The sequence below is a fragment of the Bidens hawaiensis genome, unplaced genomic scaffold (genome assembly GCF_021521415.1).
Source record: "Bidens hawaiensis isolate Kalapana, Puna unplaced genomic scaffold, B.hawaiensis_p1.1 tig00049640_1, whole genome shotgun sequence".
In the NCBI taxonomy this organism is placed as follows: Eukaryota; Viridiplantae; Streptophyta; class Magnoliopsida; order Asterales; family Asteraceae; genus Bidens; species Bidens hawaiensis.
Window position 1 is genome coordinate 55090 of NW_027498875.1, and position 20225 is coordinate 75314.

A 20225-nucleotide genomic window follows, 5' to 3' on the forward strand; every position below is an offset into this window, starting at 1 on the left:
GAAAAAAGTTTTAACCATATGACAGTTTGATATGTTGTCAAAATTCAAAATATTTACACATATTATGGACACCAGAAACTCCCCATCATTAATATTATTAAACCATCCAAAACATAAAACTAATCATATACACATCTTTCATATGTATATATATGTTACTTCTAAATACTCACATCTCTCCTTACTCTAATCTATAACCTACTCCATCCGTCACGAGGGTCGCTAATTATCTACCAAAGCAGACATTCGTTCATCCCCTCGTTTAGGTGGAACACAACGCCTATGAACAACTTAAAACTCGTTTAGATGGAACCCAATGCCTATGAACAGCTTAAAACTCGTTTAGGTGGAACCCAACGCCTATGAACTGCTTAAAACAAAAACGATAAAAAAAAAACCGAAACTAGCACAGGGGAGTTTCGTAAACATCTTCAACATCACTTTCTTGAAGCTTCTAAGCTACCTGACGCCTCGCCGTCGGTTGAAGAGGGAAACTTACTTCCCACCCTCATTTTCTTGACTTGTTGACTTGAACGAATGGTGATGCGCTTCACCGTGCTGCAAAACTCCCTACAGTCACAACCACATAAGACTTTGTTAACATAGTAACATACCAATGCATATTTCAAATAGATAAATATAAGTTTTTAAAAGCTTTTACCGCCACGGCTGATCTCCCATGAGCTTATCGTCTCCTTCACCATCGGTATACACAATTTCCCACTCCTCTTGAGTGTGCAACTCACCTTCTATCCCGAACATCTTTTCCATCTCTTCGATTAACTCCTTATAATTCCTCAACAAAGTTAGGTCCACCGCTCGACCTACCACCATCCCTTGCATCATGACCTTTCATAATCATAAGTTCATAACCAAGTTGGTCAGATGCATATCTTGATCATAAAGATAAGTCAAAGTTATATGCATACCTTTGTTCGCGTTCGGGTGGCATTGCTTTGTATGTTTTCAGCTTCTTTATCACCACCTTTCGGTGGGATATTTATGTCAATACCGAAAATTCTACAAGTTGATCCGCTTGCAGAACTTGGTATCGAATCTTTTCGCTGCTTACCCGACCAAGGTGAGAAAGCACTTCTTCTTTCTTCAGTTTCGTCTACTTCATGAACGTTCCTTGAAGCTATCACAAGTGGCGACGATGATGATAACCAGGAACCATGGTTATGGTTACGGTTACGGCTAGTGTTTGGGTTATCATCCCTCTGTCCTTCATTCGTCGATTTTAACCGAGCGGATAAACCTGAACTTCCTGCTTCTAAAACAAATTAAAAAGATGTTAATAATATGCATATTGTATACATAATTACATATACAATAAGGTTCTAAATATATAAGAAAAGTCAACTGACCAGCATTATGGTTTCCCTTTGATGGTCTTGACCTTTTATGTTTTAGCACCACTGCTTGACCTAAACTCGCGGGAACAGGTGCTACAAACGGTTCGATTTCCCACGGTGAAACCCGTTCTGGTCTCACAATTGACGCCGGTTCATCCCACGCAACCTGGTATGGTCAACAAAAGGTTTGACTTTTTAGTTTATCCAAACAAACATCAAATTTAAACATATGTTATGTACTTATGTTACATAAATAACCATAACCTGCAACGATCGCCATCTTGAGTTTACCCACTGAGGCGACAAGTCTCCGACTTCAACAATCGTGCCGGTAAACCTTCTCTCCGGCAAATCATCTCCCTCAAACCGCATCTGAAACCTCATTCCAACACTAAAACCATTATTCACACCTTCCAGATATTTGTTTACACCGACAATGAACTGGACCGTCCTGAAAAACGAAAAAAAAAATCACAATTCAAAAAATGTTATTAGAAAAACCGTCAAAGATCAACATCATTATTCATACCTTGGTTTGTAAAAAATGGTAAACCGGGACTGGCTGAAAACCGCTTGTGACGCGGTTGCCAGCACGCCCAAATGCATACTCTGGCTAGAGATAACAGAAGAAGGCGCTGAGCTGTGTTGACGAACCTGACGTCTAACGCCAATACGCGAATGACCATTTTCATTCCTATCATTAGACACGAGTCACAAGTCACAACATTATAAAATGTACATACTTTACCACCAATAATTATAAAACAATACCTTAGGAATACAAGTGTATCCCCTGTCACTAATTTCTTTTGAGTAACAAAATTACTCCATCCTGTAGTCAATAGATGCCTCTTTGGTTGACCCCTAAAAATGTGCTTAAATCTCCATAGGGTGCCATGTAGGTCAAAGGCCTCTATGTCTTGACTAGGTGCTTCTTGATTCATGATCTAACATACAAATTTACTCAAATTTGAACATAAAAACAAATTATTATTTAAAACATAAAAGTGTAAAAGAGTCTGGAATAATAATGTATGTGACCATATAACTAAATCCTACTAATAATTAATGTGACATGATATCCCTTTTATAAATGTGAGGTGGAACTTAGGTGTTAAAATAATAATAATTAATTATAATTAATGAACCGAAAAAGCGTAATCGGATTACAATAATCCAAACTTTGTCTCGTTGGCTCGCACTAAGCCGAACTTCAAAAATACCACGACAGTCCCAAGTTTCAACATATCGACCGACAACGAGCTTTTCACTAACGCGGTTAGATTCCGTTAGTTTTTGCTGACGTGGACTAGCTTACGTAGATTTTTTAAATTTTTTATTAATAATATCGGTGGACCTGACCACCAACATTATTAATAAAAAAATATATTTTTTCCACGTAAGCTGATCCACGCCAACAAAAACTAACAGAATCTAACTCTGTTAGTGAAAAACTCGTTGTCGGCCAATAGGTTGAAACTTGGACTTTTGTGGTATATTTTTAAAGTTCGGCTTAGCGCTGGCCAACAGGGGAAAGTTTTGATATTAAAATCCAATTTCCCACCGAAAAAAAGAAGTTTACCAGCGCGGGAAGGCACTCTTGCGCGTGCTTTCGGAGCACTGAAAACCCGCCGTGTGTGCTGGTATCCGAAGCCGTTAAGACCTTGGCAAACGAGCGCATACCTGGCCTTGCTGGTTCAGGTAAACATGGATCACGACTTGTTAACTCCCTTTGCTGCAATTAATGTGACATTAAAGTAACAAAACCATCATTTTATATATATTTAATTTAATTCAAATATTTAATGAATCAAATTCTTACATCCATTGTCGGGAGCAGTGTGACTTGGGCGTACACTTCGTCCGTGTCACGCTCTGCCTACAAAGTCACAACATTCGTATATGAATATATGATCATTCTTGATAAAAGGCCGAATTCGCTCCCACTTTTTAAGCAATTACACATAAATCCCTTGTTAAAATCTTAATCCAAAAATAGCAAATTACATACCAACAAATGTGTGTTGACAACATGACACAAGATCTTTGAGTTGAGTTCAAAATGTGGTATCTCTTGAGTTGATGTTTCATTCATTGAAGCTTCCACCTAAACCAAAAAAAATAAAAAAAAATCAATTAATTAAAGTTAAAATATTAAACTTTAACAAACATATATAGATTTGTAATTTAATTACTCACTTGCTCTATATGTCCTTGCGGAAAATAGTATACACGTTCTCCTTCTTTAGGCATATCAACCAATGGTCCAGCACAAGATTTCCACAGTTCTTTGAACATAACATCTGCATAATATTTAGATTAAGAACAACATTAAACTTATGGAAATTAAAACATTAATCATTATGTGACAATATTATAGAATGAACTTATCAAGTAATATCACCTTCAACTGAGACAAAAGATGATGATGCTGCTGATGATGATGATGGCCCTGCATTCTCCATGATTTTAACAAGTAAATAATTTTATAAAAAACACAATCTATAAGATACGTGTCTTCCTCTTTCTCTCACTAGAATAAAAGATATATGTGAAAATGTTGTATACTTGAATTCTTCTCTCTCTCTGTCTCTATCACAGTGTGTATAATGGGATATATATGTACATATATATAGGCATGTGTTTTGTCTCCTTTCTGGGTGGTGTGTAAAGCATGAGCTATTCTAAATATTTAATGTGGCATGTTGGGTTAACCTACTTTAATTCTTTTTCCCTTAAAATATAACTTTTCACTCTTTCAGTGCAATGTATTATAATTGTGACATCACTTTTATAACCGGATAGTATGGATAAAAAGTCTTGCTTTTTTAAGTTGATTTTTTATAATGGATTTAATTAATACAATACTTAATTTCTTATTTATGATTTTATAAAAAAAGATATTTAGTTTATCAAATAATAAATGCAAAAGGATAATAATAGATTAAAACATACTTTCACAAAGCATGGTAATAACTTTTAGACCTAGTAATCTGGCTGAAAATATTATTGACTTATTTTATACATAACTAACATAAAGTAGAATTTTTTAATATATATTTTACAATTTATTTAATAATTTTTTAGAAAGCTAAAATATTTATTGGACTCAATTCGATACAATTTTGACATTTAGCGAGTTGCTTTAACATAGTTTATGTACGGCTCGACTCATGTGCACACAACAAACTTAATTAGTATGATATAATTTTATGCAATATGATAAAATATGAAAAATATAATGTAATATGTTATAATATAATGTAATTTTATGCAAATAGTAAATACTCATGTAATGTGATATAATTTCATATAATATGATGTAATATGTTTATATTTAATGTAGTATGAAGTAATGCTATGCAATCTAAATTAATTAATGTGACATATTATAGTATAAGTATTCCATCACTATAGTAGTCCCAAACCTATTACTTTTTAGTGATGGAATATTATTTTTTATTTTTATTTGTTTTTTATTGAACGTTTGAGGCGGGATATAACCCGTTGTAATTTTTTTACTAGAAATCAAAGTTTAGTTGCTAACATTTTTTTTGGGATTACTTTATAAAATAGTAACAAGTTTTAAAATTGTTTCAATCAAGTCACTTAAAAAATGGGTTTTTTTTTCAATCAGATCACTAAAGTTTCATTTGAGTTATAATCCTAGATATTTTACCTGAATAGTAGGTTATGTATGTTTTTTATTTCTAAATAATTTTACATTGCAAAAATAAAAAAATGAGAAAAATAATTATTAAATTGCGAAAAACGCAACAAAAAAATGAAAAAAATAAATTTTCTTTGTTGCAATTTTTCATTTAGTTTTTTTTTTTTTTTTTTTTTTTGCAATTTCAAATTTCTCTCTCAATTTTTAAGGAAATATTTTGAAATGTTAAACTATTTAAAAATACAAAAAAAAACCTTAATAACCTGTTAATAATTCATTAGCGTTGCAAAGGAATGCGAAATATTTATTTAATGGGTCTTGGTAGTTAATACATCGTGATTTGGGTAGGGGAATTGGTTCTGCATAAGGCCGTACACAGAGAGTAAATCGAAGAAATGACTTTGGGCCTCAATTTGAATAGGCTCACGACTATTTTGTAAAAAGTATATTGTGATCATGTGACATGCCCCCTAGAAACCGGTTTCTAACCAGTTTGTACTCAATTTTGTAACCGGTTACTAACCGGTCCAATCCTAACCGGTTAATAACTGATCATAACCGTCGAGTAGTAACCGCTTGTATATTATTGATTTCAAAAACTGAATCGGTTAACCGATTTTTTTGTTATTATTTTATTAAAAATCGGGTTTTTTCCAGTTATTAACCGGTCCGGTCTAACCAGTCAAAACCGGTTACTACCCAAACCAAAAAACCGGTCTAACCGGTTAATTCTAGCAAAAAAAACCCAGTTAGCGTATTAACTGGTTAATGGTTAACCAGTTAACCGATTTGTGTACCTCTTTGCCCACTCATTAAAATTACGATAGAAATATTTTAATGAAATTCTTTATAGGTGAAGTTATGAATTAATTCTTTTCGCTTAAGCCATGAAGATCTTCAATACAAGTTGAGCTATACAAATTTTTTCTATAATGTGTTGATAGAGAATTGGGGATGCGATAGGTGGAGTTATTAATAAAATAATAATTTTGTGATATCTTTTTATGCAACCTTGCAATTTTCTTAATGCGGCATGTTATCATACAATCTTGTGATCTACACCAGCAGCCAATGATATTTTAGAAAAGCTGTTAATAATTCATTAGAGTTGCAAAGGATTGTGAATTATTTATTTAATGAATCTTGGTAGTTAATGAACGATGATTTGGGCAGCGGAAGGGGTTGTACATAGGGCCGTCCACGGGAGAGTAAACCCAAGCAATGGCTTTGGGCCACAATTTGAATATGCCCACGTCTGTTTTGTAAAAAGTATACTGTGACCAGGTGACATGCCCACTCATTGAAATTACGATAGAAATATTTTAATGAAATTCTTTATAAGTGAAGTTTCTTTCGCTTAGGCTGTGAAGATCTTTAATACAAGTCGAGTTATGCAATTTGTTTTCTATAATGTAGGGAATTTGGCATTTGATAAGTGGAGTTGTTAATTGAATAATAATTTTGTGATATCTTTTTATGCAATCTTCTTAATGTGACATGTTTTCATACAATCTTGTGATCTACACTAGCAAACCATGATATTTTAGTAAAACTGTTAATAATTCATTAGCGTTGCAAAGGATTGTGAATTACTTATTTAATGGATCTTGGTAGTTAATACATGGTGATTTGGGCAGGGGAAGGGTTGTACATAGGGCTGTCCACGAGAGAGTGAACCCAAGAAATGGCTTTGGGTCACAACGAGTGACAAGCCCACTCATTAAAATTACGATAGAAATATTTTAGGATTAAATCCCACTCTCCCCTATTCCCAAATTTGTTTGATTAAATATCTTGTGAAAATTTTTGATGTGACTGAAGTTGTTAATGAATTATATCTGGATTTAGGAGAACAACAATTTCTCATCTTTTTATGTTACTAATAGGAATTCGGAATTTAATAGGTTACCTCTTTCAAACTTATGATTTTGCGAAATTATGATTTTGCGAATGGATCACGAGCTTACCTCTTTCGAACTCAGCTTGTTTCAAGTTTTTATATTCAAAGTTCGAGGTCGTAGCATGAGTAGAATTTCAAATTCAAGCTTGGCTTGCCTAAATTTTATTTTATTTTTATACATATAACTATTTATATTACAATATAGCTTTATTTATTTATTTATTTATGCATGCATGTATTTAAAATAATACCTCATTTTATTTTTATTGTAATTACATAGTAGATGTTTTTATAATAAATTAATTAAAAGTTATATTTGTTAGTACCGGTTAGGTTAAAATACGTAATGTCACAAAAATGATAATGATGAGAATGATTTCTGGTCTAAAAAACCTCTAAAAAATTTAAGATAAAAAAGTATTAAAAAATCATATCTTAAAATATAAATCAAAAACAAAAAAAAACTAAAATGTTTACCCCGTCGTTCTCATTCAAGCTTTTATAGAATAACTTAACTCTATTAATAAATGAACCCTTTTAATAAATGATGATGCTTCTTTCTTTAAGCAGTTGTTATAAAATTTCCTAAACTAACTCTCAAAAGTCACAACTTCAATCATGAGGAATATGAAGATACGAAACTAGGTTTAAATGAGGTGAATGTCCATAATTTACGGGTATAGTCAATTATAATAAGATACGTTAGGTTTTAAATAGAAAACAAGTAGTAATAGTTTTGTAACGCATATATAATTAGGAAAAAAGGTTATCAATGAGTGACGTCATGGTAGGGAGTGTTCCGTGGTTACGCAACAATAATTTTGGCTAGGTTAAATCCGGCACAGAACAGAATTATTGTTGTTTCAGTTATTAATATAGTCCGAGATCGATCCACTTGTCATGGATAATTACACTGCACTGCCACTACTTGCCCCACCACGTGCCCTTAACCTTTTATTGCATGGACTTTGGGTATATGGCAGATCTTAACTCAGATACACAAATGACAAATTTTTATTTCTATAAGTGTTAACATTTTAGTTGTTCAAAATGAATGTGTTAACAGTAAATTATTTGACATTTTAAATTGGTATATCCAAATTTATCTCTCTTTTTTTAATACCAATTATGTTAAAACCAAAGAAGTATTCTTTTGCTAGTTTGCTTGATCCACACGAAGGAAGCTAATTTAATGCCGGTGAAGAAACACTAAGTGACCCCGGGTAGATTATGGATAATCTGGAGGTTAAGTAATGTTTCCCACGAGGGTTAGGTCCGGCAAAGAAGGATGTTCTTCAGATGACCTGCAAAACAGACACCGTGAGCTCGTCACTGAGAAGAGGGGGATTCCTCCTTGTGACCACCCTCCGGCGTGAGAATCAGACTAGATTGCTCTGAATATAAGTGTATATTGAGAGAAATAGCTAATGAATGTAAGATACGAGATGATCATACCGTTCCAAGGTGTTGGAGTATTTATAGCCGAAGGTAGGTTTCCAAGTAGGTACAGCCAGCTGTATAATATTCCTGTTCTACCAACTATGGGCTACGCACGTGCCATGCTGGTTGGTGGGTAGGCAGCGGCTGATAGTGACAAGGCCGGCTGTGTACTGTTCCCTTTTCACCAACTGCAGGCTATGTGCGTGCCACGACAAGGGTTGGTGAGTAGGCAGCGGCTAATAGTCACAAAAAGTACTAGAGCATGCTCCTCTTCGTACTGTTGTCGGTGAGCTGTCACCCTGTGATTGGTTCATGGGCTGCTTTGGTCAGATCTTGTCTATTTTGTCCATACCTTGGCAGGTATAGTACAAAAGATCTTCCAGAAGCATACGGACTGGCTCATTTGGGCGGGAGTGTTCCCGCCTTGCTCATTCCTTCAGGTGACACTGAATTATTGAGAGTTAGTGTCTTGTGCGTGTAGCCTTGCTATTAGTGCGGGTAGCCTTCCCTGATGGCTTGTATCCGCAGCTGCGAGGACAGGCGGGGTACTTCACCATTGGGAGGCTTTCCCTGCAGGAACAGCTGGCGTACTGCGCGTAAGGTCTTTATCTCTGAGCATGGTGGGTCCTGCGGAACCAGTTGGTCCTTGCGCAGACGTCCATCTTCAAGGTGAGTCTTGCGGGTCCAACTGGGCTCTGCTGGGACCTACCTCTTCAAGTCCCCCCAGTCCAATGTTCTTCTCATGAATTGTTAATAAGTGAGGTGAACTTTGGACTTAAGCAAGGGGTTTTGAAAAGAATTTAGTTTTAAGGTTGTCCGTGGGGATTCTTCCCTCGGTTTCCCTAATGTCACGTGCAAAAATTCCCGACTTTTCTGCTTGATTTTTGGGTATGATGCGGGTAGGTGTGTAACCTCCTCGCAAGTCAGGAGCGTTGAGTTTCACTTGTGTAGATTCTCCACGAGGTTTTGGTAGTTTTAAACATAGTGATCAATTATGTTAAAGAACCAATTCCATCCTGGAGCTTCAAACAATCTAGTTCTCAACGTTCCCGCTATGCGGGGATGTTATTTCCTTTTCCGCAAGCATGGCCCAGAAGATCCTTCTTGGTTTCAATTCCCTGCGAGTGCTAAGTATGTGAAGGGTTTCGCCTTGACACTGTACCCGCACTCGTCCTATAGTTATCTTACTTCCAAGGTATTCTTGGCGTCCATTCCCTGCGGGTGCTAAGTATGTGAAGGGTTTTGCCTTGACACTGTACTCGCACCTGTCTTATAGTTACTTGGTTGCCAAGGTAAGGGGTATAGTCCCGCTTACTTTTGAATCTTTTTGAATCTTCTTGAAATTCGAAGAGTTGGTGAAAGGATAAGAACAGTCCAAACTGTTGAAACGTCGTCCGACGGTTTCTTCTGACAGTGTCAGGACGTGCAGGAAGTTATGGCGACGTGACAGTATATGGTCATTCCAGAAGCTTTTTCAGGCGCGTGGGCGCGATTTTTCGGGCGTGTGTGCGCGGATTTTACGGCACGCGTCCCGTCAACAGCTGTTGCCAGCTTGCTTTTTCCACGTGTCATAGTTTCATTGCACCAGCTCTTTTCTCTCTCCTCCGCATTAAATTCATCGCATTCATTGCGATGAGTATATAAAGGGGGAGAGGGTTCACGGTAATCCACACTTTCACTTCTTTCTTCTTCTAAGCGATTTCCGGCGAATACTCTAACTTTCTGTCAAGCATTCTCCTGAAATCGTTCTTTACCTCCAAAACATGTCGTCTACTCATGATCCAGAAGCTACCGTCGAGGAGTCTGACTTGTATGTCGAGAACCCTACGTCTACGTCCGATAAGGACGATAAGAGCACTGCTGGCGAATGCCAGTGTGCTCTTCCCATCGAGCTTTACCGGTACATCGTCCGAAAGTTCATGCTGGAGCCGTTCGAGCCTGAGTTTCCGGAGCCACACCAGACGGTGTACGATGCCCCCAAGGGCAAAATAGGGGTATATGCCGCCTTCTTCGTCTATGGGAATCTTAGGTTCCCGTTGACGAAGTTTGTATACCGTGTTCTGGATAGACACGGTGTGCACCTGACGGAGGTACACCCAATGGCGATCGCCAAGATCCGCCATTTTGAGTGGGTGTGCCTCATTCTTGGCGTGGATCCCCACGTCGACCGCCTGATGACCTTCTACTCCTGGAGGTGCATCCAAGGCTGGTACACCCTGGTCACCCGGATCAAGGGTTTGAAGATCTGCGCTACCGAGCGCAGTCTTCGGTTTTGGAAGCGGGAGTTCTTTTACATCTCTCCCTGTGTCGTCCCTATAGCGATGACATTTAAGAACGGGAGAGCTCTCCCCTGCCTTCACGCCTCCAATTACCAGGAGGCGGAATGGTTCTCCAAGATTTCCCGGATCCAGACTCCGGTTTACCGCTTTCCGGAGTCCGGGATGGTGATGCTCGGTATGAGCAGGGTGTGGAAGGATGCTGGGGCGGATGCGCCACAGATTCCCATCGTACTTGAATACGGTTTGAACTTTATCCCTTACGGTATGCTCCGTCTTCTTTGTTGATTTAAGGTTTTTTCTAACTGTTTTTCTTTTTATTTCAGAGGGAAATGACGTGCAGTCCCTCCTGCATCCGCGGGAAGCTGATGGTCCCGCTCGGTTGGGTACTCGTGCTCTTGACGAGAACGAGTTGCCCATCTTTGTGCAGACTGTGGATCGGTTTGTGGAGGCCTACCCGCCAGGCCACGAAATACTGAGCGTCATGCGGCCAGGTAAAAGACTATTTAACCCTCGCCCCCTGAATGCTGAAACCTCTGCTGGAATTCCTCTAATCTTGTCATCTTCTGATGAGGAATCCGCAGATGGTCCTTTTCTTGCGCGGAAGAAGAAGGCTGCTGGCGGGAAGGGCAAGGCGAAGGTAGCCTCCACTGCCGACCAGGTGACCCGGTCTGAGTCGGAGACCGAGAGTGAAGAGGCGGCGGGGAACCCGGGTGGTGTTGAGACCACTGCTCTGGAGGTTGAAACGGCTGTCACCTCCGAGCAGCCCAGGACAACGACGGTGACCGGTACGAAGAGGCCGGCTCCATCGGGTTCGTCCCCGCCCGTTCGCGCCTTCAAGCTCAAAAGGACCCGTAAGTATACTTCCTTTATCTTAACTGCATAACTTTCCGCCATTATACTTATATATCTTCTTTGTGCAGGCGTGGATGCTACCGCATTCCAGGGTGGATCGGGGAGGAGCACCTCCGGACCCATGACGGTAGGTTTGGTCAACCTACCTGAGGCGATGACCCAGGCGACTGCGCCTGCTTCAGTTGTTGGTTCAGTTGCTCACCCGATTGAGCCAACTGTTCCAACTGTGACGACGTCTCCGCCGGCTGTCTGTGCCATATTCACTGATTCTTTCACTGAGCCGGCGGTGAGTGTTTCTGTGGATTCTTCCACAGCCGCGGCCGCGGTTGTGAGATCACCTCCGGTGAGTTCACCTCCGTTGGTTTCTACCATGGCGGCCTCCGCTATGCCTCCTCCGGCGCCGGCGACTACGGCCGGTCCTTCAGGTATGTCCGGGGTTGGGGCGTCAAGCCAATCTCTGCCTCCTTCCCATCTGCCTGACCTCTTGGATGAATATCCGTTAGGTTCGGGTGATGGGTTTGGCGGCTACAGGACTGTCGTCGACCCTATAGGTGCGTAGGGTTATTTTGGCCTTTTATTATTTTATTTTATATTTTTTTTAAATCATCTTTTCCTAACTGCTTTTTGCTTTTGCAGTGTCGGATTCCAATGAAGTGTATGTTCCACGATGGAACATCCGCCGAGGAACAACCCTTCGGACGCATGTGGAATGCGTCGAGTGGGCGCGCCACGCCGCCCCACGTGGGGCGCTGGGGGAAGCAATGTCAAGCTACCAAGAGGGTAGGTTGACAAATGAGCTCCGCATTCTCGTAGCCCGGATGCAGCCGCGCGTCGAGCTGCTTTGTCGTGAAAACGACAAGTTAAAGGCAGCTCGTATCCAAGAAGTAGCTCAGGCGCGGGCTGTCCGGGAGGAGAACAGGAGGCTCTCCGCCGTTGCTGCGGAGAAGGAGAAGGCCTTCAAGGCCCTTGAGGTTGAAGTTCAGGCTCGTCTCGAGGCCCGTTCCAAGGCCACCCAAGCTGTTAATGAACAGCTTCGGTTGGCTAAGGAAACTGCACGGAATGCAACCGAGAGGGCCACCAAGGCTGAAGCTGCTGTTGAGCCTCTACGCATCGAGAATGAGGAACTTAAAGCCAAATTAGAGAGGCTCCAGCAGGCTCATGATGCCTTGGCCATGGAAGATGCCAAGAAGCTCCAAGAGATCTTGGACCAGAGGGGGGTGCTTGACCACACTGAGCGTAAGCTAAAGGGCGTCGAAGAGGCTGCAGCCAAAGATGTGTTGCTTGCCAACCTTACAAAGAACGAAGCCGAACGCGCCTGTAATGAAGCTCAAGCTGCCCTCCAGGAGGCTCTGGTTACCAAGGAATGGCTTCTCCGAGAAGCGTTGTCTCAGGTATGCGTAGTTTCACAATTTCTTTACGCTTTTCCTTAGAAGAGTTTTTGATATACTTCTGTTTTTTAGGTTGTGCATCGGGTGTTCACGAACACATCATATGACGATGCGATGAGCGCAGCCCTCAACGCTTCTCATGAGGATGGGGAAAAGGCTGGCTTCTTGCTTGGTCTAGGGTTTGTTGAAGAAGGCATTCCGCCTTCCAACTTCCCTCTTTACAATGTGGATACTGAAGTTGCGTATGACCAAGCAGTGAATCAGTATGCCGCCTTCCCGCATCCGGTGGTGGAGAAGGTAAACGAGATTGCTGCTGCTAATGATGGGCTAACTATCCTCAAAGCTTTCCTTGAACCGCCACACTCTACTGATGGTGCGGGTCCAAGTGGGAGTGGTCCTGAAGCTTGATACTTTAGATCCCTTTCCACCATTAGAGTAGATTTTATGTTTGTAGACTACTAATCTTGTATGCGGGTATGTACCCAGCAATTCTTGTAATGTTTGAATGTTGATGGAATAAAGATTATTTGTTAATGCCTTGCCTTGTTTATTTCACGCATATTTTGTTTTAACTTAGCAATTTCTTGAGTACTTAGATAAGTTAACTTTTCAACGTGGCAGATAATAAGTTAAAGTTTTGCTTCCTCTTTCGTGATTGTGCGGATAAGACCGTCACTTTCACTTAGTAGGATGGCTAAACTTTACCTATATCTGACCTGCGTGGAAGTTTTCCTCATCTTTTCCTTTGAAATTTTCTAAGTGTTTTGAATAAGTTAACCTGTCGACGCGCGGTTGCCAATAGGTTAATGTTCAGTTTCCTCTATCATGATTGTGCGGGTAGGACCGTCACTTTCATTTATTGGGATGACCAAACTTCACCTATAGCTGACTTGCGTGAAGGTTTTCCTTAGAAATTTTTACCGTTTTATGTGTTTATGCGGGTTTTGCCGCCTTCCACACGCAACGACTTACTTCTTCCCATATTTATGCGGTGAATACCGGCATATCAGTGTGGGAAGTTCATAAGTATAAAGGTAAGGCTATCAACACAATATGAAAGGAGAATCATTTCCATTAGAAGTGGCTCTAGGCCTTTTCTTTACAAGTTTGGAATTGATCTACATGTAACATTTGCGTAATTGAGCTCCGTTCCATGTTATTGGGATAGGAGTGCCATCGAGCCTTTCGAGCCGGTATGCGCCTTTTCCCAAAACTTCTTTGATAATGTACGGTCCTTCCCAGACCGGTGCCAGTTTTCCTGGGCGCTCTTGGTTTGAAGCCTCGTTGTTACGCAATATGTAGTCTCCTACATTGAAGTTGCAGAGTTTTACCCGCGTGTTGTAGTACTTTTGCATTTGTCGCTTGTAGTTTTCTTCACGCGCTGCGGCTAAGTCTCTGCGTTCCTCGGTTAGCATAAGGTCTAACCGTCTTTCTGCATCATTGTCTTCTGGCTGAATCAAGACCCGTGGTGAGGGCAAACCAATTTCGACTGGGACCATGGCTTCAGTGCCATAAGTGAGGCTGAACGGGGTTTCTCCCGTACTGGCCTTTTTCAGCGTTCTGTTTGCCCAAAGGACGTGTGGAACTTCGTCTACCCAGCCGGATCTGTGTTCCAGGAGTCTTTTCTTTACGCCTTCGACGATGCTTTTATTTGCTCTTTCCACCTCACCGTTACCTTGCGGGTGTGCCACTGAGGTAAAGGTGTGGGTGATTTGAAGTTCTTCCAGCCACTTTTGTAGCTTCTTGTCAGCAAAGTTGGTGCCGTTATCACTTACCAAAGTCTGTGGAAGTCCAAAACGACAAATAATAAATTCCCAAATAAATTTTTTAATATGTTTTGCGGTTGTTTGGGCTAAGGGTTTTGCTTCTATCCACTTGGTGAAGTAGTCGATGGCTACCACTAGGAACTGAACGTTTCCTGCTGCTGTAGGAAATGGGCATGTCACATCGATGGCCCACTTCTGAAATGGCCATGAAGAGGTGACTGGAACAAGTTCATTCTTCGGGCGATGCGTGTTGGGTGCGTAGAGCTGGCAAGACCTACACTTTCTGATGTATGCCAGCACATCCGTATGCATCCCCGGCGAAAAGTATCCCGCATTGTTTAGCTTAGCTACAACAACGCGTGGACCTGCGTGTACTCCACAGATGCCTTCGTGTACTTCCCTTAGGAGGTGGTCAGCATCTTGGTTGTCCACGCATCTTAAGAGTGGGCCAAGAAAGTTACGTCTGTAAAAGATGTCATCGATGAGTTGATAGTTTAATGCTTTACAACGTATTTTTCTTGCCTGTGTTTTTGACTCTGGTAGTATACCCGCTGCAAGGTAATTTATTATCAGTGTCATCCACGTTTCTGTGCCGGTTTGGATGACACAAATTTCCTTGTGCGGGACTGATGGTGCTTCAAGGAGTTCAATGCGGATGTCCTTTCCCAAATGGGTGAAGGCTAATGATGCAAGCTTGCTTAACGCATCCGCAGATTTGTTTTCGCTACGCTTGACGTGTATGACTTTACAATCATTAAAATCGCGCATAAGGGTTTTTGCTTGTGCGAGGTACAGGGCCATTGTGTCATTCACGGCCGTGTACGTTCCGTTTATTTGGTTGGCTACTAACATGGAATCCACGTGGGCTTCCAAGTTTTTCACTCCCATTTTACGCGCAATTCTCAGCCCGGCCAAGAATGCTTCATACTCGGCTTCGTTATTCGTACTTGGAAAATCCAGTCGAATAGCGTAAGTGTATTCTTGGCCTGCTGGGTTGGTTAGTTTCAACCCTGCGCCTGAACCCTCGTTGCTGGCTGCTCCATCAGTGTAGAGTCGCCAGACATCATTGATGTCCTGTGCTGGGGAGGGTTGAGCCTCCTCCTGGCACTCTTTCTCCCGCGAAGCGGGGACTTCTGCAATAAAGTCGGACAGGACCTGGCCTTTTATGGCTGGTCTTGGCTTGTACTTTATCGCATATTCCCCCAACTCAATTGCCCATTTGGCTAGACGTCCCGATAACTCGGGTTTGCCTAGAACGTTTGCAAGTTTGAAGTTGGTGAGAATGGTGATTGGGTGACCTTGGAAATATCGTCTTAGCCTGCGTGAAGCCTGTACAAGTGCTAAGACTAATTTTTCCAGGGTGGAGTACCGGGTTTCTACGTCTGTTAGGACACGGTTAACATAGTAAATAGGCATCTGGATACCTTTTCGCTCTACTAGCAGGACTGCCCCCGTTGCTCTATCTGTGGCCGAAAGATATATGATTAATTCCTCCCCCACTTCTGGTGCTGTGAGCGTTGGGAGTTCGATCAAGCGTAACCGAATTTCCTGAAAAGCTGCTTCCGCTTCTGGTGTCCAGCGGAAGTGCGTTTTCTTTAAACAGTTTCTCAATGTTGACACGAATGGGAACGACCTATCCGCATGGTTTGACAAAAAGCGGTTAAGTGCGACTAGGCGTCCATTCAGTGTCTGGGCTTGCTTGATGGTAGTAGGTGATTCCATTTTGATAATGGCTTCGACCTTTTCAGGGTTCGCTCTGAAGCCATCTTTAGTAACAATGACTCCCAAGAACTTCCCTTCTTCCATCCCAAATGAACACTTGCTCGGGTTGAGCTTCATGTTTATCTTTCTGAGCGTGTTGAAAGTTTCTTCGATGTCTTTCAACATCGCTTCTGGCTCAGGGCTTTTGATGACCAAATCATCCATGTAGACTTCCAAGTTTCTCCCAATTTGGGCATGAAACTCTTTGTCCATCAGGCGTTGGTATGTGGACCCTGCATTCTTAAGTCCGAATGGCATCATTTGATAACAAAATGTGCCATCGGGCATTCGAAATGCGGTTTTGTCCTGATCATCTACAGCCATGTGGATTTGATGGTACCCCTTATATGCGTCAAGGAAGCATTTAAGGCGAAACGGTGCTAATGAATCCACTTTGAGGTCAATTTCAGGTAACGGGTAACAATCTTTGGGGCATGCTTTGTTTAAATCTTTGAAATCTATGCACATGCGCCATTGTTTGTTAGCCTTCGGTACCATAACGGGATTTGCAACCCATGTTTGATATTTACTAACGCGTACGATTCCCGCGTCAAGGAGTTCCTTGACTTGGGTTCTACACGCGTTAGCTTGTTCCGCCCCCATTACTCTGCGCTTTTGTATGACTGGCGTAAAAGCCGGGTCACACTTGAGCTTATGCTCTGCCTTACTTCGAGGTACACCAGTCATGTCAGTTGGTGTCCACGCAAAGATGTCAGCGTTTTTCTGTAGTAAGCGTTTGAGCAAGGTGCGCGTAGGATCAGTGATTGTTGGGCCAATTGTAACAGCCTGGTCAGGGTATTTGCCATTGAGGGCCCATTTTTCTGGTTCGGTGATGGTTGGTTTAGCCATCTTTGGTTTGGGTTTAGATGAGACGGATGCGATGCATACCTGGGGGATACCGGTGATCATCGCTACACCCTCAGCAGTTGGCCATCCCATCATGCCGTGGACTGAAGATACCATGGCGTTGAATCTTGCCATCCCGTCTCTCCCGAAGAGAATGTCGTATGTGTGATGTGGCTTCCTCATTACGACGAAGTCCACGTCTTCTGTGCGGGAGTATTTCCCGTCCGTGAGGATGACGGGGAAAGATAGGATACCCAGGGGGTGTTTGTGCTGCCGTCGAACCCTTCCATTGAGGCGTAAACCGTTTCTAGGCGTTCTTTGTCTTCGTCGTCTAGCTTGTCGAAGAACTGCCTGTACATAACCGTTGACGAGGCGCCATTGTCAGCAAGAGTGCGGGAAGTTATGTAATGCCCCAGCTGGCTTTTGATGACGATAGGGCCTTCCTTGCTGGGTCCTCCTGGCACTCGCGGGAAGCGCACCTCAACTTCCTTCCATTCGCATGGTTCTGTCGTTCGTCTTTTTCTTCCTCTGATGTTGCCATGAACCATGTGGATGCTGATGTCAACGGGCTTTCGTCCGTTGCCTTTATACCGGTTATCATTCCTTCCTTCATTCTTGATTGATGCCACAAGGTGTGCAAGTCTTCCATCCTTGACGAATGTTTCAACAATATCCTTCAAGGATGTACACTCCTCTGTATTGTGACCCTTTGTCCCGTGGAAGTCACAGGATTTGCTCTGATCCGCATTAGGTCGCTGCCGGATCATTGGAACTTTTGGCCATGGGAGTTTTTCGGTGGCAAATATCTCCGTGACGCTTTTGGTGAGTGGCGTCCACCGGTGTTTTCGGCTTGAAGGGTGCGTGTTATCCCTTCCGCCAACAAGAGGGCGAGAGCTGGATGAGGTGTCAAAGTTTACCCTTGACTGCCAAATACCTAGCTTCCTCTTTTTGTTCTGCCGGGCGATCCGAACATTGTTTTCTCTGGTCCTCTGCGTGTAGAGGTGTGTACTCTGGGGAAGATCCCTACCCAGTTGCTTCTCCGTCTCGGCAAAGCGCTTGGCCGCCGTCATGATGGCATCCCATGTGGATGGCATGCCGTCCTTACCCGTCAACGTGCGGATAAGCTCTGGGTATTCGGCGCCCTAGATGAAAGCGGCGCGAACAAGATCTTCACTTATGTTGCCTAGACTCAGCTTTTTGGAGTTGAAGCGAGTGATGAAGTCTAGTAAAGATTCATCTTCCTCTCTCACGCAGTTGAGGATCGTCCACTGCTCTTCAGTATATTTCCTCTGTTGGCTGAACTTGTGTTGAAAGTCCGCCCAATCATAGATGTGGTGGACCGGTAAACGATCAAACCACGCCCTGGCCGCTCCAACCAGCGTCATCTGGAACATGTAACACCACGTGGGTTCCGTCCAGTTACTGACGGTTGCCCCCGCTATGAATCTGTTCAAGTGATCATCTGGGTCGGATAGACCATCATAAGTGCAGATGTTGGACATCTGTTTGGCACTTCTCGGAGCGATTGCTTCCGCAATGTCCCTTGCAAACTTGGATGTTCCCGCATTTGCAGCAGTTGGTCTAAATGTTTTGGAGAAGTCGCGTGGGTTTCCCCCCGCGTTCCTTGGTTTGAAGGTTTCTCCGAAATTCCTTCTTGGTTGGAAGTCCGTCTCTTTACGCTTCCCTTTCGCCCTATGGCGAGGGTTCGCGTCAGTGTCGGATTCCTCTCGATCATCGTCCGAGTACTCGCACTCACTGTTCATGTTGAGCTGTTGTCGAGTGCTTCCGAATTCGTCAGCCTGTTGGAGTGAACGCAAGCGTTCATCCAACTCAGCTTGGAATTCCTTCTGACGTGCTTCGGCCCACGCCTTAACTTGATCGAGTGTTTGGCAAGGGAGCCTCGTCTGTTTCTCCAACTGGGCATCAGTGAACCCCAGTGAAATATTGTTTACTGCACTTGCCCCGGCTTGGGTAACCGGGGTAGTGTTCGTAAAATTTGTGTAACCGCCGGTGTTCCCCCCAGTAGCTGGGGTTGTGGTTACCGGGGTTTCTTGGTCACTTACTGGCCTTGGGATCGGAGTAACGTTAACCATTTTTTCAGAAGTTTTGAAAAAACTGAGAATTAGTTCTAGCTTTTATGCACGGATGGCGCCAATGAAGAAACACTAAGTGACCCCGGGCAGATTATGGATAATCTGGGGTTAAGTAATGTTTCCCACGAGGGTTAGGTCCGGCAAAGAAGGATGTTCTTCAGATGACCTGCAAAACAGACACCGTGAGCTCGTCACTGAGAAGGGGGGGTTCCTCCTTGTGACCACCCTTCGGCGTGAGAATCAGACTAGATTGCTCTGAATATAAGTGTATATTGAGAGAAATAGCTAATGAAGGTAAGATACCAGATGATCATACCGTTCCAAGGTGTTGGAGTATTTATAGCCGAAGGTAGGTTTCCAAGCAGGTACAGCCAGCTGTATAATATTCATGTTCTACCAACTATGGGCTACGCACGTGCCATGCTGGTTGGTGGGTAGGCAGCGGCTGATAGTGACAAGGCCGGCTGTGTCTTGTTTTTTTTCCACCAACTGCAGGCTATGTGCGTGCCACGACAAGGGTTGGTGAGTAGGCAGCGGCTAATAGTGACAAACAGTACTAGAGCATGCTCCTCCTCGTACTGTTGTCAGTGAGCTGTCACCCTGTGATTGGTTCATGGGCTGCTTTGGTCAGATCTTGTCTATTTTGTCCATACCTTGGCAGGTATAGTACAAAAGATCTTCCAGAAGCATACGGACTGGCTCATTTGGGCGGGAGTGTTCCCGCCTTGCTCATTCCTTCAGGTGACACTGAATTATTGAGAGTTAGTGCCTTGTGCGTGTAGCCTTGCTATTAGTGCGGGTAGCCTTCCCTGATGGCTTCTATCCGCAGCTGCGGGGACAGGCGGGGTACTTCACCATTGGGAGGCTTTCCCTGC

The 20225-nt window shown here is 42.6% G+C and overlaps 1 pseudogene across 1 annotated transcript; it reads right to left on the minus strand.

Annotated features, from left to right (window-relative positions):
- Positions 1-397: 397 nt before the first annotated feature.
- Positions 398-3129, minus strand: LOC143598091 (auxin response factor 11-like; annotated as a pseudogene). Its single transcript, XR_013147047.1, has 8 exons — positions 2938-3129; positions 2127-2302; positions 1885-2049; positions 1620-1806; positions 1368-1521; positions 930-1273; positions 662-849; positions 398-570 (listed from the first exon to the last, which is right to left on the minus strand). The product of XR_013147047.1 is annotated as an auxin response factor 11-like (transcript).
- Between the last annotated feature and the right edge of the window lie 17096 nt (positions 3130-20225).